Below are 6,850 nucleotides of genomic sequence, written 5' to 3' on the forward strand. Positions count from 1 at the left end.
TCCATTGAACTATTTCCCACTGATAATGAATGGTCAATTAGTTACCAAGATCATGTTATCTCATCAAACCATCCCCTTCATAAACCCATCTAGTTTAATCTTGAAACCAGATAGATCTTTTGCCCCCACTAACGTGGTTAAGATGGTTAAGACTTTGCAGGACTAAGGCCTAAATTTCTTGGATGCCCAGCTAAGAATGAACCAACCGAATCTGAATGTATATGTAATATATAAATGCAGGTATTCTGGCATTCTGATTCTTCTTCCAGTTGCTTTTACATTTATAATATAATGTATATTAAGAGACTTGTTTTTTCTAAATTTGTGATGAACAGATTATTCAGCTTTTTGCGTAACTTACTTGTAGTTTGCATATAGTAACTTTTTAACTGGGCAATAAATATTTTCATTCAGAAAAAGTTTGTGTTGTCCATTTTACACATTTGCTTGAATTTCATATGTAAAATATAATAGAGACTAAGGCCTTTATACTATAACAGGTAGGGTTGCCAGATGTCCGGTTTTGAATGGGAGAGTCCAGTATTTGAGCTTTCTGTTCGGGAAACAAATTGAGAAAATATAAATGAGAAAATATAAATGTCCAGTATTTTCTAAATAAGATGTAATGTAGATTGTGATGTAAATGTCAAGTGTGTCCAGTATTTTTGTTGAAACCATCTGGCAACCCTAATAACAGGGATCAGCAACCTTTCAGAAGTGAAGTGCCGAGATTTAACGTATTCACTTCTATTTATGAGTCTGCGTGCCATTGATACTTTTTAAAGTCAATAATTGTCCTACTTACAGCAGTGTCATTAATAAATAAATAAAGATGCAGATCTTATTGTTTTAGTAACACAGGATTTTAAAAAATCATTGGGATCAGAGTTTTAGATGTCTGCAACACTCCAAAAAATTCCGTTAAAACAATCTTGTTTTCTTTCTTACCTTAAGCTATGAACACCTATGTAAATTTTGTTTGAAATGTAATCATACAAATATCCTCCTAGCACACCCCTCCCCATGCAACCTGCTTTCCTCCCCCGCTCCAACCCAGCCAGAAAGAGAGGACTGCAGTCTGGATTGCAATAAATGAGTCAGACACCCAAATAAACTGTTCCCTGCTTCCACCTCACTGCACAGATACCAGCACCCACACACCCCATCTTTCCCCGATCTACATCTTTGCAATCTGCTCCCCCCAGTCCAGGTGGGGGCTGGGATAAAATCCATCTTCTCAAAGTAGCAGGCACCAGCAGTCTGTCCTGTCCTAACTCCCAGCTAAAGCACAAATTATCCACACCTCCCAGCACGAAAAAGCTACATCCCTGCCTCCACCTCACCCCAATGCCAACATCCACCACCCCTTCTTTTCCCCACCTACCCCATGCAGTCAGCCTCATACCTTCCCCTTCCCAGGAGGCTTGAGAATGCTGAGTTTCTGCCTCTCTCTTCTGCACACAAGGGATTCTCCAAACTCCACTCCCTCTGACTCCCTCTCCCAGTTACCTACTCCCTCACTCCTCTTCCCCCTACCGAGACACTTATTCTTTCCTTATCTTGCTTTTTATTACCTCCTCTGGGAGCTGCTCTGTTTCAAGCATGGAGCCGCTCCATTTAGCACAGTGGTTCTCAAACTTTTTGGCCCGTGGACCAAGTGGCTCAATGCAAACCTTTCTGTGGACCACCAGTTGCTAATGGAAACTCACCTTTAATTACATAATTACACATGAGCCATGTCGTTAGTGCTGCAGCTAGGGAAAATGGTTTACTTTAAATTATTAAACAGATTAACTTTCTCATGTTAGTTTATCAAATATTAATTTATGTCCAATACAAAAGGTTCCCATGTTTTCTTTATTTATGGCAGGGGTGGAGAACTATTTTTGGGTCAGGGCCACTGAGCCGCAGAGAAATCAGCTGGGGTCCACACAAGTAAGAAGTAAAACAATTCTCAAAAAAATCCCAACCCTCACTTATCCCAACACTTTTCTGACACTCCAGTCCCATGGGGTGAGGGGAAGGAACAGGGAGAACTGAGATTCAGAGGCCAGATTTACTTTTCTGGGGTTCCAGGATTAGTGGATTTTGGGGACCCCTTCACGCTCTGGGATGGGGACAAAAATGAGGGGTCAGTGTGTGGGACAGGGCTGCTAGCAACTGGGATAGGGATAGGGTGCAGGATCTGGGCGGGAGGTGGAGTGCAGCAGGGGGTGTGGAGGGCAGGGTCTGGAAGGGAGTTTGGCAGCAGGAGAGAGTGTGGGGTGGGGGTATGAGAGGGAGTTTGGGGGCAGGAGGGGGTTGGGGGAGTAACGCTGAGAAGGTGAGACTGCAGCCAAATAGCTGCACATCAAAACCCTTGTGGCTGGTTGATTATTGTGCTCCCATGTGTGAAAGAGGAATGAACACTGTGACCTTTCTGGGGTATGATTGAAATTTGTGGTTCCTATGGCAACTATATGCTCTGAAACTAAGTAAAAGAAGAACACTGATGCACTTCTATATGCAGATGTTGAAGCATCTATTTAGCCTAAAAATCCTAAGCCAAGAAGTATGCAATATCATAGAGGGGAGAGGTTTCCCTTGGCCAAGCTTGTTTTTTGGCAATCCCAATGAGGTGTTGTCAGTAACTGAGAGGTCAAAACAGGGACTGGAGGAGACTGATCCACGGAAAAGCAACAAATCCCAGACAGACACAGCTCAGAGCACTGGGGGAAATAACGAATGAGGGTCTGACTTGCCAGCAGAAATATGCACTGGCATTAAAAGCAGCTACTCTGCTGGAGACATGGAGGGGGTCAAATGTCCCAGGTCTAATGCCAATGGAGCTACAAATTATTGAACAATTTACAGACCTGCCAGCTTTCTGGCAGCGCCTGTAAATGAGCTGAAATTCTCATTCACACAGAATGATAAGGTGCAAAGAGGATTGTGCTCTGATGGAGGAAGGGAGGCAAAAAATTGGGGAGTAAAGGAAAGTGCAGCTTCTGCAAAGAGAACTTGTATCCCTCCATCACATCTTCCCTCTGCTCCAGCTTCCCCCTCAGTCCCATTATCCCCCCCCAGCCTGATCCCCCCCGCATCACCCCAACCTCCTGCAGTGCAACCCCTGCCCCCTTCAATCCTTCCCACGCATCCTACTTTGCTCCCCTTTTGACCCACAACCCAGTTCCTCTCAGGCACAGACTGGCAGGACAGCAGCGCTGGGACTCACAGCCACCAGGAGCAGTGCTGGGATGAGGAGAGGTGGTGGTGGTGGGGGGGGAACAGTCACTTCCCTGCCCAGCCCAGCCCTTTGCCTGGGGCTCACCCCTCACCTGCAGGCTGCATCTCCAGACCTGGGGCGGGCAGAACCCGGGGCTGCCTCTGGGAACAGAGGGGCGCTGGGGAAGGGGCTCCCCATCCCTGCACACACCCCATGGGGAGTAGCGTGGCACAGCCTGGGCACCGGCGCCCCGCATGTGACCAGCTGTCCAGCCCCGATCTGTGGCGCAGCCCAGCCCTGCCCCATCCTGGACTGCTAGGTTGACTCTGGTAGTGGGATTGGGATCTTGGAGGAGAGAAGATGCTGCAACATGCCTAGAAGAAACTACCTGAGACATAGCAGGAATAAAACTCTGCAGAGAAGAAGCTGAGAAACAGAAGCACCTGCCAAATTCTAAGGTTGCCTTTGACGATGGCTGCTTCAACAACCCAGCCACCACGGAGCTGGAGCAGCTATCCCAGCAGCCAAGCAGACATCCATCTCTGCCACCGGAGAATGGTTCTTTTACCTCAGCAGTATTAAGTGGCAGGAAGCAAACAGCAGCAGATGGCACCTTCTTTTCCTTTTGACAGAAGGACCATCTCAGATGAATTAGAGAAATATTAAAGGAAAAAGTGTAAGTCTAATATTCTTTATTCATAGTGTGTATGAGTTTTGTCTTCAAATAAAACTGTGGTTTGAGTGAAATCTTCCTCTACCAATCTGGTAACTGCCTGGCCAGCACTTACCAGAATCATAGAATACTAGAACTGGTCGGGACCTCGAGAGATCATAAAGTCCAGTCCCCTGCCTGCAAGACAGGACCAAGCACTGTCTAGATCATCCCCGATAGATGTCTATCCAACCTACTCTTAAATATCTCCAGTGATGGAGATTCCAAAACCTCCCTAGGCAATTTATACCCGTGTTTAACCACCCTGACAGTCCTTGTCGACAGCAGCGCGTCCAGACTGCCCCGATCTGCCGACAAACAGCTGATCATCAGCTGGTCGGCAGAGCACGGCAGCCTTTTAAATTTAAATGAAGCCGTGATTATTTAAATCATGGCTTCATTTCCCTCTGCCGATCAGCCTAATCTAAATGCCTTCATCGACGGAACCATGTAGTTTAGACACACCCTGACTGTCCTCATCGGCTTCCATTGGCATGAAATGGCAAACTGCAGTCAATGGGTGGGGAGACCATGCCTGCAGACTATCCTGCGGCCTGCCAGAGAATTACCCTAATAGGCTGCTTGCCAAAGGCAGGGGCGGATATAGGGCAGGGCGAATGGAGCGGCCGCCCCACGCATGCGCTGTGTCAAAGGGGGGCCACTGCGAAATTGTGCTGCTCTGGGCCCCGCAAAATCATCATTTGCCTCTGGCCAAAGGCACAGTATAATATACAGGCAGTCCCCGAGTTACGCGGAACCGACTTACGTCGGATCTGCACTTACGAACGGGACTTTTTTCGCCCCGGAACTCGCGGGCGGCAGGAGCACCCAGACGCGCAGTGGTTCTGCCACTGCGTCCTCCGGGGCGAGAAAAGCTGCTCTGGGTGTCCCTGGTCTGCTGGGGGGGTCCCCAGCAGACCAGGGACACCCCGAGCAGACCAGGGACACCTGGAGCAAAGCCGCAGAGGCGGCGGGGTCCCCGCCCCCAAGGCTTTGCTCAGGGTGTCCCTGGTCTGCTGGGGACCCCTCCCAGCAGACCAGGGACACCCCGAGCAGACCAGGGACTCCCGGAGCAAAGCCTTGGAGTGCACCACCCCCCCAGCAGACCAACTAGTGCGCCCCCCCCCCCCCAGCAGACCAGGCTTTTGTTGTGGACGCCTGGGGTAGAGCAGCTGGGGTGCTGCCGGGTTGGTCCTGGGGGGACCTACCCGGCAGCGCCCCAGCTGTTCTGTCCCAGGCTCCAGATTCAGCCGCTGTTAAAACTGATCAGTGGCTGATTCCAGGAAGCTGGGGGCAGAGCAACTCTGCCTCGGGCTTCCTGTAGTCCTGGAGCCAGTTCCGAGTTACGTACAAATTCAACTTAAGAACAAACCTATAGTCCCTATCTTGTACGTTACCCGGGGACTGCCTGTAATTGAATCTAAATCTTCAGTATAGGAGTGTACGTGTGGAGTGTCATTGCACAGCCCATGAGCTTTTTTGAGTGATAACAGCTAACTTGCGCCCAATCATTTTGTATGGATAGTTGGGATTATGCTTTCCAATATGCATTACTGTGCAATACAGAGTTAGAGATTTATTTTCCTTTTCTTCATGGGTTTTCAGTGTCCCTGAAAGTTCCCAAACTTCGCTTCTCTGGCTGGCTTGTAATCTAGCAATATTTTTCTGTGAGTGTTAAAAGAAAATGTTATGATCCTTCTCTGCACACATTTCTAGGCTTTCCAGCAATTCTTCCTTTCCATGCCTCTAGATCAGGCATGTCCAAAGTCCGGCCCGCGGGCCAATTGCGGCCCGTGTTCCGGTTTAATACGGCCCCCCAGGTAATTTGGCAATATCTATCTTTTATGGCCCCCAATGAATCCATATGTATTGAGATGAATACATTGTAAAATCTCAGTTAATGTCAGTTGGTCTAAATCAGTTATAAATATATTTGGACACAACATGTATACTTGGTGTTATGTTCCTGTTCATATTTTTTGAACTTAAAAGTTGACAGACAACCTTTATTACCAATAATATGTAATGTACTTTACAATGTTCCTGACATATATTTCAGCTTCCTAGATTTTTTTTTCATCTGGCCTTCAAATATGAAAGGCAGTGATTTAACACCTGTTTAGATTTGTCATCCATGTGACGAAATGAAAAGTATGCTGTTTGCAATAAACTTTGCATAAAATAGTTAATTTGCATTTAATTTTAATGGTTCAAAGAATGTCAGGCAAAATGGTCGGCCCTCACGCATGTTCACTTCATCAAATCTGGCCCTCTTTGAAAAAAGTTTGAACACCCCTGCTCTAGATGAACCAAGTCTACTCATCACTGGACGTAAGAAAGTGTCACAAAGGGACTTCAAGTGTGGGACAAGGTTTAAATTCCCAGAGATCTGAAAAGATTCCTGTCACAAATGATGTTTGTAGGTATGGGAACAACACCGTAAAATGGTTGCCTTTCTAAACAGCATGGAAGTAATTGTCTAAACACCATAAGCAACTATGGCAAAGTGGGGATCCGGTAGGCACCAACGTCAGCCTGTTCCTAAACAGAAGAACCTCCACTGTGAAAGAGCTTTACTCTGAGGATTTCAGCAAAAGTGGTAGAAACATAAACCTAACAATTTCACTGAAATAAAGACCGGGCATGGGCTGCTGCAGGTATCCCTGGCTCAGCATCCCTGGGGGTTAATGCACAATTCCAGGGGGAATGATCAGCCACATAAGCACACAGGCCATTAGCAACTGTCCCCCTAGGGGCGGGGTTGAAGCCGCACGGGCGGTTCACAGGGCGCCAACAGCGAGGACACCCCTAGGCCTGGGTCCCAGTCATCCACTGCGGGACGCCTCCCTTTCCCTGGGGGCGGGGCATGCGGATGAATGGCTCCCGCGCGCGCCGGGCGCTGCCATTGGCTGGTGGGCCGGGGGCGGCGCCAG

This window comes from Pelodiscus sinensis, chromosome 2 (assembly GCF_049634645.1).
Source record: "Pelodiscus sinensis isolate JC-2024 chromosome 2, ASM4963464v1, whole genome shotgun sequence".
NCBI lineage: Eukaryota > Metazoa > Chordata > Testudines > Trionychidae > Pelodiscus > Pelodiscus sinensis.